General features: G+C 44.9%; 1 protein-coding gene across 4 annotated transcripts in view; it reads right to left on the reverse strand.

The window, feature by feature from the left end:
- The window catches only part of GLIS1 (GLIS family zinc finger 1), a 216,799-nt gene that overhangs the window by 199,620 nt on the left and 4,970 nt on the right, over positions 1-12,209 (reverse strand). The window contains exon 1 of one of the 4 annotated variants that reach the window (XM_059137086.1): positions 7,925-7,961. The exons of the other annotated variants lie outside the window; for them this stretch is intronic. The gene's annotated coding sequence lies outside the window, so the exon portion shown is untranslated. Of the gene's footprint in view, positions 1-7,924; positions 7,962-12,209 lie in introns of those variants that run through there. 4 annotated transcript variants of the gene reach the window in all.

Consider the following 12,209-nt stretch of genomic DNA (forward strand, 5'->3'; position numbering starts at 1 on the left):
AAAAATATTAGCAACAGATACAGTGAACAAAGCATTAACATTCTCAGCTTACAGTCTACCTATATGGAATAGTAAATGTTTAAATTTTTTAAGTAAGATATTCAGACTCCAATGTAAATACCAACTTGCCAAAGAGGAGCTATGAATGTGAACTGACACAAAACAGACATGAAGCTACACGAACGTTCAAATAAATGTAAAAAAAAAAAATAACCGGATGTCACCTCCACCTTCAAATTAGGAAATTATTTTGGAAACTCTGGTGAAGGTGCAGGGAAGTAAGTTCTCTAAAACGTGGCATGCAGTTGTGTAAATGGGTGTAACCCTCTAAAGACCTATTTGATAATTTGTGTCAAATGTTACTACCCTCTCACCCAGTCATTTTCATCTCTGGGGATCCAGCCTAAGAAAATAATCAGAGATGCAAACAGGGATTACTGCACAAAATTTACTGCAGCATTATCTGTACGAAGGGAAGAGGTAAAAAATTCTAAGCACTATGCCCTGTGCAAGTAATATATATACAGATTTGTTTGTATGGGCATAAACTCCCTCTGAGAGGCCAAGCATCACCAGCTGTCACCAGCAAAGGGAATGGGGCAGGAGCAAAAAAGACAAAAGGAAGGCTTTCTTTCCTAAGAACCCTTTTTGGGTCTTCTGAATTTTAAACTATTTTAAGGGGCTGCCTATTTAAAAAGATTTGACAAGTTTAATAAAATGCATGTATTTTTGTATGTTTACAAGGAATTTTAATAACATGGAAGAGGTTTATTACAATAGAATGTAGAGTTTAAAAATAAGTACGTAAGACTATATTCAGAATGATCTCAAGGATATAAAAAATATAATTAATATAAAGTATTTAAAAAAAGAAGATAAATGAAATATACCAAAATGTAAATGGCAGCCTTTGTGTGGGGGCCAAGGGGGGAATAAAATTATAAGCAAATATTATTTCCATCTGCATATGATTCTATAGTTTCTAATTCTTCTATGATAAGTATATACTACCAACACAAGTTAAAAAAAAAAGAAATTAAAAATAAAGAATAAAAACAAGCCAAATTATTTTTCAAAAGGTAATCCACCTCCCAAAGCAGAATTATAAGTAACAGAAAACAATTTGTCACAAGTCAAGAAGGCACTCTTATCTGAGAGGCTATAGCTGGGAGCCAGGAGGAAGCCTTGACCAAGATTCCCGCTTCAGAGATGTCCTTCCATGAACCATCTGCCTTGTCTGGGCTGCTTCTGGGGGGAACCAGCAGAAACCAGTCATGCAAATGCTGCTTCTTGAGAAAGTCTACTCTGACACACTTTGTCAGTGCTGACCTGTGAGCTCTCCTGAGATCAGGACAGACCCTAGGACTCAAGTCCCATCCACAACAGGAGCCAGCCCTGGTAACCAGCATGCGGCCCCTACCTCCAAGTTACTATGTCCACCTGCTGCCCGCCCCAAGGCAGAGGCTGAGCCTGGGCTATACCCACTTATCCAGGGCCGGATATAAAGCCTAGCATATGGTAGGGTTCCAGGAAGCATTTGCTGAACAAATGAATAAATTAAAGAATGATATTCTAGACTGGTGCTGTCCAACTGAACTTTCTGTGGTGATGGAAATGTTCCACCTCTGTTCCATCCATTATGGGTGGCCACCAGCCACAGGTGTCTACTGAGCACTTGAAATGCGGCTCGTATGACTAAGGGACTGGATTTTCAATTTTATTTCATTGTAATTTATTTTAATTTTAAAAGTGTTCCATAAAAACACTGACATCACAGGATAGTTTAAGATTACACAAGACAATCCTTTAAAAAAAGAAAAGAAAAGAAAAAGAAGGGGTGCCTGGCTGGTTCAGTGGGTAGAACATGGGACTCTTAATCTTGGGGTTGTGAGTTTGAGCCCCACATTGAGTGAAGAGATTACTTAAAAAAAAAAATCCTTAATTAAAAAAGAAGAAGGCAAGGAAGAAGGGGAAAGGAAACTTCAAAGACCAAAATGGAAAGGCAAATCCCAGGCTGGGGAAAATATTCACAAAACATGTAACTGACAGAGGTTTTCTCTCCAGAACATATAAGAGAATACTTAAAACTTACTGAAAAGTAAGTTTTAGTTACTTAAGACAAGACTACTCAATAAAGGGGCACCAGGGTGGCTCAGTGGGGTTAAGTCTCTGCCTTCGGTTCAGGTCATGATCTCAGGGTCCTGGGATGGAGCCCCACATCAGGCTCTCTGCTCAGCAGGGAGCCTGCTTCCCCCTCTCTCTCTGACTGCCTCTCTACCTACTTGTGATCTCTCTCTCTCTCTCTCTGCCAAAAAAATAAATAAAATCTTAAAAAAAAAAAAACTACTCAATAAAAAAAATAGGTAAATGCCTTGAAAGGGCACATCACAAAACAGGTAGACTGGTGGCCAATCAGCATGTGGAAAATGTTCAAATTACTGCCCATTCACAAATTAAAACAGATTCCACCACTCATCCACCAACCAGAATGGTTACATTTAAAAAGAATAACAATACCAAGTGTTGATGAAGATGTGGGAATGCAAAAATGGGGGAGAAATTTTTATTTAAAGTCATCAATTAAAAAAGATAATCCAGTGTCTGGCAGTATTCAGTAAGTGATTGTGACAGCATACTGAAAATGGAGGGGTGTGGAGGGAAGGAGGGCCCCTAACAACCCCCCTGCCTCCTCCCCATGCCCAATAACACACAATGGGAATTTACTTGTCTCTGGGTCTCTCTAGCTGAGAGCTCTCCTGTGCGAGAAGCCACCTTCCACCAACAGACTGGGAGGAGTGGAAGAGAAGCATGTGAGGCTGGGACAGGAGAGACTCTAAAGATTTCACAGAATGAAAGTTCTTGGCCTATATTCCCAGAGACGATGAAAAAGGGCATTCCCTCCAAGAGCAAAGTTTAAGCAAGTAACAGGTACAAGAAAGGGGGCTGGCAAAGGTGGTCCCCCTCCTTGGGACTGACTACCCTCCTCCAGAGTGTCCTGCCCTTTCCTGCAGACCTCACCGAGTCTCTCACTAGCTTTGCAAGGGGAGCTAAGCTGGCAAATACTTCCATTTCCTATGCCTGCAAACCCAGGCTCAGAGACACTGTCCCAGGTCATGAGGCATTAGATTGGCTGAGCTCAGGAGTCTGCTCAGGACAGCAAAGCAGGTAATAAGGCGGTGAAGCTGCACAGAGGAGGAATGGGGACCCAGCCGGGCTGGGAGAGGCCGGGCACACACTCACCCAACTGTCCATTGCTCTCCAGACTACAAGCTCTATGCAAGCGAGGGCTCTGTTAGACCACCACAGAGTCCCCAGCGGCAACCCAATGCTTGGGCCACGGAAGCCGTTCAGTACACACTGATGAACGAACCAACCAACAAGCAAACCCAAACGGCCCTCCCTGTTTTCAGGACACTTTCGCACACTGTACCCCATAGGCTTCTGATGACTGGCTGGGCAGGGACTCACTGTCCCCCCGTTTTACAAATACGAAGCTGAGTCTCCAAAATAGAAACCCACTCTAGGTTGTTTTCCCGAAAATCTGCTTGAGGAACAGCCCCAGGAAAATGTCCCTTGACTGGAAAGGGACAGATGAATTCTGCCGAGGTCCTGCGTTCATTCGGATCTCTGGTCCACACTCCCTCCGCAGGGCGGAGATGTGTTCACTCCAGACCCTGCTCCAAGGAGCCCATGGTCTCAAAACAGAGGAAAACGTCGACCCAAGCATCTGTAATACCTGACTGTTCAGTGAGAGAAAAGTAACAAAGGACAGTCAGCAGATGAAGAGGGAATGGAAATCCTGGCTGGAAGAGGCAGTCTCTCAACAGTGATGCACGGGTAAGACTGGGCCCAAGGCAGCAGAGGTCTGAAGGAGCTGAAGGGGGACCCAGAGAGGTAGCAGGGTGCAAGGAAGGGCAGGATCCTGGAGGGAGACTGGCAGCTACCAGCTCTGGAATTTGGGGCAGCCACTTAGCCTCTCCCGGCATCAGCTTTTCTCATGTATAAAACGAGGGTGCTGATGCTTCCCCACAAGGAGTAAATGTAGAAAGAATTAAACGGCCTTGTGGGTTCTTTACTCACAATAGGATTCAACAAATGGAAGCACCTGCATGCGTGGGGAAGGGGTGGGGGCAGAACAGTAATGGCATTACAAGTTAAAGAAGGGGAGTGAAAGCAGTCCAGCTGGGTATTAGAAGTCAAATCCCAACCCAATAAACAGGGGGCAGGGCACTCTGCCTCCTGGCCCTTCCCATACCCTCTCCCGCCTCCCCCTGCTGCTGAACACCAGAGCCACCACAGACCCTGTGAGGGTCTTGGACTACCCAGAGCCGGGACCGGTCAGACAGCTACACTGAGGCAGCCCATGCCCGTGTCAGCCGGGACCACAGCCCCTTCCTTACCTTCCCACAGCCCCAAGTGAGGCCAAGATGCCAGTCAATCACATCTGTGTCCTCCAGCACTTAGATCAGAACCTCAGTCTCTCTGAGACTCCAGAGTCCTTACTCCTCCAACTTCACCAAAAAAAGAGAAACAAGGGGCACCTGGGTGGCTCAGTGGATAAAGCCTCTGCCTTTGGCTCAGGTCATGATCTCAGGATCTTGGGATCGAGCCCTGCATCAGGCTCTCTGCTCAGCAGGGAGCCTGCTTCCTCCTCTCCCTCCTACTGCCTCTCTGCCTACTTATGATCTCTCTCACTCTCTCTCTTTCAAATAAATAAATAAAATCTTAAAAAAAAAAAAAAAAAAAGGAAAGGAAAGAAAAGAAAAACAAGCACCAGAGAGAGGGGATAGAGTACTGTGCCGTAGAAGAGCATCAGAGGAAGTGAGGCCTGCGGAACTGTCCTGGCTCTCTCTCAGTAAGACCAGCAGCAACAGCAGCTCATTTCTGTTAACACGCCTACTGGGTGCTAGCCCCTGAGCTAGCTGCTCCCCACATCAGTTCTAAGTGACAGGAATTACCTCCATTTTACAAATGAGGAAGACCGAGGCTCACCATTAATGACTTTGGCCAAGGTTCAGCAAGTGGTGTAGTAAGTAGTCCGTAGTAAGGGTCTGAACCCAGTTCTGACTCCAAATGCCAAGTGGCCACATTTGCACAAGTAACAACATGGCCTCTCTGAACCTTAGTCTTCCCATCTATTCAAGGGGGGGATTGAACGAACTTTAATGATTTGGGCAGAGTTTATGGTTTACAGTCCTGTAGAGAAGCCAGCAGGTCGACATGATGCCCCCAGGGAGCTCTGTCGAAACCTGACCTGGAGTGGGGATCCAGGGTCTGTACACCAATTTCCACCCCTCGGCAGGACCTCGGAGACCCACGGTGTGGCTCCCAGTCCTCAGTTCCAACACCTGGTCCGAGGTTTTTCATCTTAGAGGAGTTTGGGTCAGATGTAGTATAACCACCAATATCTGCTCTTTAAACCACAAGATGACACACATTTTTAAATGCCTGAAATTTTGCCTTGGAGGGAGGGAGGGTATGTGGCAGGGAGTACCTACAATCCTGGGCCAGTCCCTCTGGGACAGCCATCATGCCCCTAGCTCCTCTACAAGCCCCTGCCCTGTCCTTGCATCCCAGAAAGACCTGTGATCACTGAGGCCAACTCTTCCCAGAAACGAGAGGATAGGGAGGCCCAGACAGGTGAGAGGACATGTCCAAGGTCCGCTAGCAAGCTAGGGGCAGCCGTCATTATGCAGAGCCCCACACAGGTGCTGGAAAGGGAATATGAGTGTGTGCACATGTGGGAACTCCTTGCATATTTGTCAGTCTCACATACACCGAGAGCTTACTGTGTGTTCAACCATGTGGGAAAAACAAAAGCACACAAACTGGACAGACACTGGGTTGGATCCCATCCCCAGCCTTCCCAGACATCCACTCTGAGCCAGACTCTGTGACATGCAGGGATCAGGAAACTCTACCCCTGTCCTCAAGACCACAGAAGTCAACAGAAAATCACCACAGGGTGAACAGTGCTATGGCAAAAGCAAGGATAAGGGCTGTGTGTGTGCTAGAGCTCCACCAAAACCCAGCCTAGGGAGAAAAGGAAGGCTTCTGGGAGGAGATGGTGCTGGAGCTGGGTCTTAAAGAAGAATTAGGAGTCAGTCTGGTGGCAAGGGAAGGGAGGAAAGCCCTTCCAAGAGGTTCTGTTTACCAAACATTTACATGACAGCAGTAACAACAATAATAATAATCCTAAAATTTACTGAGCATTATACCATGGGCTAGTCCCTGTACCAAAGCACTTGTACATGTATTAACTCATTTCATCCTCTTGTGAGATCATTGCTATTATTATCCCCATTCTGAAGATGAGAACACCGAGGAGCAGAGAGCTCAACGACATGCCCCAAGTTCCCCATGTTAGTCCCCAGAGCTAGGATTCAATCCTGGTGGCCTAGTTCTATGCCCACAGCTTCAGCTGCACCCTCGGATACGTACTTCATGCCAGACTTGGTAGTGGACACAGGGGTACAGAGATGAATCAGAAGCAGCTCCTGGTTTATAAAGACAGAAGGACAAGGAAAGAGAAAAACCCCAGGTCTGGAGCCACCTAAGGAAAAGTCCAACACTGCTGGAGAACGAGCAGAGCAGGCATCAGGAAGAGATGAGCTGGACTACTGGGAAAGCCTTGGACATCACACCAAAGGGCTCAGATTTTCCCACTGGCCAACCAGTTGCCAGTCTATGAACCAAGCTGTAGTATCAGACGTGACCTTTAAAGCATGCACCAAAGACCAGAAAATAAATGGATGTCTCTACAGATGGGTAAGTGGATGATAAAATACCAATCTATTTAAAAGAGGGCTTAAAACTAATAATCTCATTAGGCATCTTGTCCATAAACACACGCTAAAAATATAACTGCTGTCCTGTGGACTGAGGAAAGACTCTTGTCCTTGTATTCAGAAAACTTGGATACCCCTACTGTCAAGGATGGGAAGTAACAAAAAGTTTCTAAGCAAGGAATTCTTAGGATAGTAAGGTCTGGGATTTCTCTTCTCTGCCCACCCCTGGACCCCCGCCTCTCCGAGCCCCTCAGCCTGCTGGAAGTCAACCATCTAAAGGCCCCAAGAAGAGCTAACCCGGGCGAGAAGCTCCAATGCAGAGATATTCTCACAAAAAGTGCTACGTAAGTACAAATGACTGTTTGATCAATCATTTGGCCTCGGCGTGGGATTTGGTTAGAATTAAAGCCATCTGGCTGCTGGGGGTGGGGGAGGAGGGTGATGGGGGAGGAGACAAGCGGGCGGGAAAATGACCCACCCCCTCCCCCAGAAAGCATTGTTAAAATATAAGGGGGAAAAACAGTCAAGTCCCTGCTGTTATTTCAGCCTAAGCCACTTAATCCTTCAGCACATAAAGCAACTTATTTTACGACCTTTTCCCTTTAAAAAGTAAATCTGAAGACGCTGCCTTGAATTCAGATATCTCTGAAACACACAACTCATCCCTCCCAGTGAAATATCCTGTTTCATAAACCTTCTTCGAGATACTTGAAACTGCAGATCACTAAATGCCTAGCTTTAGGCATCTGACATTCCAGAGAATTAATATTTAAACTTATTATAGGAAAAAAAGAATTGAGTTTGGTTGAAGCATGAAATATTTAATAGCGTCTCCAAATTAGAAACCCTATTTTGTTTCGCACTGGAAATGCCAACGTTATTACCTGGGCTTTGCACTCAAATAAGATAAAATGCACAGGCGGTCTTGAGATTAAACACATAATTACGGCCGTGTTCTCCAGAGAGAAGGGGAGTGAGGCAGGTTTGGGGAGTGGAAGCGATCGAGTTTCATTTTTACGATACACTTAAAATTATACTATCATCCTCTGCCTGGAGGGTTGGGCTTGAGACCGTTGAAGCTACTTAATCACCAAAAAACCGTGTCAAGATCTGTGGACCCACGGAGGCCTACTCACAGTCTCACGAAGCCGTCTCTGTCTTGGAATGGGCCCGCTGCTGGACAAGACCCGGTAACTTTCTCTACTTGCTAGGACAAAAGTATTAAGTGGTTTGGGATAAAAATTAAGCTTCAATTGACACAGTGGATCCTGGCAACCTCGGCCAGCACATGTAATTTATTTACAGGGTTGGAAAGTCGGCAAAATACATCATCAGCTCTTACACAAACTTCTACTAGGTATTAAATACCCAAGCCTCAGAGAAGTAATTCATATAGTCCAGCAACGTTCCAAAACAAACCCACTCTCCAGCCCTCCGGAGAGCTTAAAACAGCAAATGGGATCTGTATTTTTAAAAGTAAGGTTTATAATTCTCCCTGGTTTCTTGCTAAAGCTTTATTTTCCATCAAACCTGTTATTTAAAAAAAAAAAAAAAAAAAAAAAGGAGGCAAAAACATCTAAAAGAGTAATCTAGTTGTTAAAAAGACACAAGTAGGAAGAGGCTGGGCCACATGGCAACCAGCGCCCTCCTGATTCTTCTTCCTATTTTTCCTTTCAGACTCAGGGTCATCATCCAAAGGCAAAGAAGGCTGGGGCCATAAAGACTTCTGCACTAAGTGTGATTCTCCGAGAATGTCCACCATCTCATGACGTGTGCCCCCTCGTGCAAGGCCACAGACACAAACCAGCAGCGGGACTTTTCCTTCCCCTAGGGGTCATTTGATTCATTCTTCATCTGACATAAAAGACCCATTTCCCACAAACAAATGCTCACGTTTACTCTGATTCCTGGGATGTTCTCCCTCCCAAGCCCTTCTTCGTCCCATGATCGAACAGGAAATGACTGTTCAGCAGATCTTACGCCACATGCCCAATGAAGCATGCATTCTACCATAGGTGTGGTGGGGCTTAAGAGAAATTCTCTTCAAACATCAAAAGGTGTCTTCAGAAGCAGTGAAAGGGAGATCGCAACCAGTGTCGGGGCAAGGAATCGCCCTGAACTGTGGGAAAGTCTCAAAAAGGGACTAGAACTCGCAATAACCACTAGGACATGTAAGTGTTCTGCTGCTTCAGAGAAGGAGCTGTTTCTAGAGGGTCCCTCCACAGCCTCAGAGAATCCTTGCCTGAGGACCCCATGTCACGACTGGGAAATGCTGTCTTTCCTCCATTTCTACAGCAGGGAGGTGGACAGATGCACACAGTCTGCCCATAAAGTCACACCTCGGCCTGTTAGCAGAGACTCAGAATGGGGTCCTCCAAGGAACAGCTGTCTGGACCAGCCTGCAGCCTTCTACCATCTTCCCCCAGGATGGGGGGCCCACTCTCTAGGCACGGCAACTCCTCACCACTGCCTAGGATTTAAAGCCCATCCTTAAGAATGCTGTGCTTTAGCCGAGAAAGTACAGGCTTTGCTGTCAGATAGAGCTGAGTTCAAACTCCAGGCTTTAAGACTTACTAGCTAGTGAGCTTATTACTGGGGTCAATACTTAAACTTTCCAAGCCTCAGTTGCCCCATCTGGAAAACTAGAATAATGCCTCCTTTTCTCACAGGGTAATTGGGCATCATTAAATGCAGTCAAAGCTACAGTGCCCAGCCTGGCACACAGTAGGTGCTCAGTAAAGATTAGCTAACTGCCCCCCTCACACTTATGTTTGCTCCGGCAGTCAGCCTCAGGGCTCAAGAGTTCAAAAGAGAAGTCAAGTCTGAGACAAAGATGACTTCTTCCCACAGCCTCGATCCTCCCTGACTTCCCCAGTCCAGTTCATGTGGAATCCCCAAGCTTCAGAGCAGGAAGGGACAACAGACTATCCCGTCCAACTGTTTCCCATTTTACAGATGGGGAAACAGAGACTCAAAGCCAAGAGCGTGGCCCGCATGCATCGAGGCTGCACAATGGTGCATGTGTTCGCTCCAGACAGGCCCAACCATAACCACCAAATAAATTCAGGCCATACAGGAAATGCATTATTCAGTTAGCGGACTGAAGGTCTCCTCAGTGCATCTGACTCAAATGCTGACTTTAAAAACACAGCTCGTAATGCTAACACAATCTGCCTCGATCCACCGGAAACCCTCTGAAGGAATAACCCTTTGGAGTTTAGAGGAAGATGGGGGAAAGAAGAAAACAGATGCTTTCGGGGACTTTAAACTGTAAGACCACTGGGTTAGGGTTGTATTCTCCCTACCCCCACCCCATCCCAGGTCTGTTTCCTTTCAGTTTCTTATAAATAAGGCCTAGGGAGACCAAAACAGCTACAACCACCCTCCCCCTTTTCAGCTATCAGTCCCGGACTTTGCTTCTAATGCTGAGAGAATTTTTTTTTTTTTTTTATTCATTGTAAACTATTAATTCGCGCAGCCACTGTTGATAAACAAGAAGTCCGTTTTTAAACTGCTAGAATCATTAGCACAGTGAAGGCGAGCAGCACGAATATTTCAGGAGTTTGCTCTTTTTTTCCTGGCCCTGGTATTACAGCTGTGCTTTCTGCATAAGGCAGTTGAAGTTTTCAAAGCCCACTGCAGAAGTTTGTTTCATTTCTTCTCCCCCTTTGAATCGAAATGTCTTTGTTTCTTTAAGCACAAAAATAAACTACCCCCTACCAAAAGAAACAACACAACTCTCCAGGTCCAAACTCATTGCAACTAAAATCTGTATTAGCAAAATAAATGAACAAACCTCATAATCTAACGTCACATATAATCATATTCTATAAGGTGAGGTTGTTGAAATACCACCGTATCAGTTTCAAAAAAGGGGATTCTGGTTCAAGAAAATTGAGGGAAGGAAGAGCCATTACCCTCTCTATGCAAAAGCCATAATTAGCAATAGTCACTGGTCAATTTATAAATAAAGTTGGTATTTATTTGTTTGTTGTTTCTTTTTTTCCTAATCCTATCCAAAAAAGGATTGAAAACTTTAGTTTCTCTCCTTTTCTAGGATGCTGGCCAAACTCCACAAAATAAAACCGAAGAAAATGATGATAATTATGCAACATTCAAAACAAAGAACATAAGAATATATTTTTTTAAATGATTCATTGTGCACTTATGCCTGTAATGAGATTTTAACGCACTGTAAAACTAAGTGTGCTGGCTCATTTAGCTTCTCACGCAAATATAACGCAGAGAGATGAATAAGTCAAAGACGGGGTGGGCTTTTTTTTTTTTCTCAGAAGTGTGAAGGAAAACCATAGCATATAAAGAAACTTACGCTTTTAAATCACAGATGGAACAACACAGCCTATCTATATGAGGCCATGGCTAAAGGGGTCCTCAGACCTCAGCCCAGCAAAGCACGACAGGTAAAATGACGAAAAACGAGCAGGCCAAAATTAAGTCAAGATCTCCTGTGATGGTCTCCTTTTCATTTGTATACCAAGTCCCAGCAGCTTCTGGAGAGCTTGGGAGGTAGGAAGGGAAGAGAAATTCTAGCCGCCCAGGATTCTTAGAGAATCTTTGGGAATTCTATTTCCGCTACACGTCTATAAAAGATTTGTCGGATACATAACTCTCAAGACTGTAGACGCAACATGTTCCTATCGCGTTTGTGTACCCACACACATACATGTCTCTCTTTGTCTCACAGAGCCTGACATTTGGCCAGCAGGTTTTTCTCCCCCTTTTTTGAAACCTCAAGCACCGAAAAAATTTGGATCTGATTATTTCCGGATCGCAGGACCAGCACTTTAAAATGGATGAAATGCAAGCAAATTGCCCACCAGAGCCGGAGGGGGTAAATGCTTTCAAAATAACTCATACCTTTCTATTAGGGGTGCACTAGCCCCTCCAAAGACTCCCCAGGACATACAAGGGCTTCTGATTTGGATGAAGAAATTCTACCAGGTAACCCACCAAAACCGTCATGTTTACTCTCCACCATTCCTGGTCTCTAATGCCCGGCAAACAAACTACAACTGCATTTTGTTTTCCTTTTTTTGAGAAAAAAAAATCTATATACTAGCTATTTTTTTAAGTTACAAGATTGACTACTTCTTGGCATTTACGGCCATGTTACAATGGCTGTTTACTAATGGCAGTGACACACATGTGTCACGATCCTCGGTCTCTTTTTTTGTTTTTGCTAGGACTTGCCCCGTCTCAGCACACTGTAAAAGGATCCCAGAGAGTCGCTGTGAATTAAATAGCGAGCTCATTATCTGGCGTAGTCTGGGAAGAGCAACTCTGGACAAATGGTAAACTAAGAAGTTTTCTAACTATGGCATAGGTATTACTTCCAAAAAGGACAGATAAAACACCAAAAGCAAAAATATTTTAAATTCTCTGGGAATATTCAGGAGGCCA

This window comes from Mustela lutreola, chromosome 10, assembly GCF_030435805.1.
Source record: "Mustela lutreola isolate mMusLut2 chromosome 10, mMusLut2.pri, whole genome shotgun sequence".
Lineage (NCBI taxonomy): Eukaryota > Metazoa > Chordata > Mammalia > Carnivora > Mustelidae > Mustela > Mustela lutreola.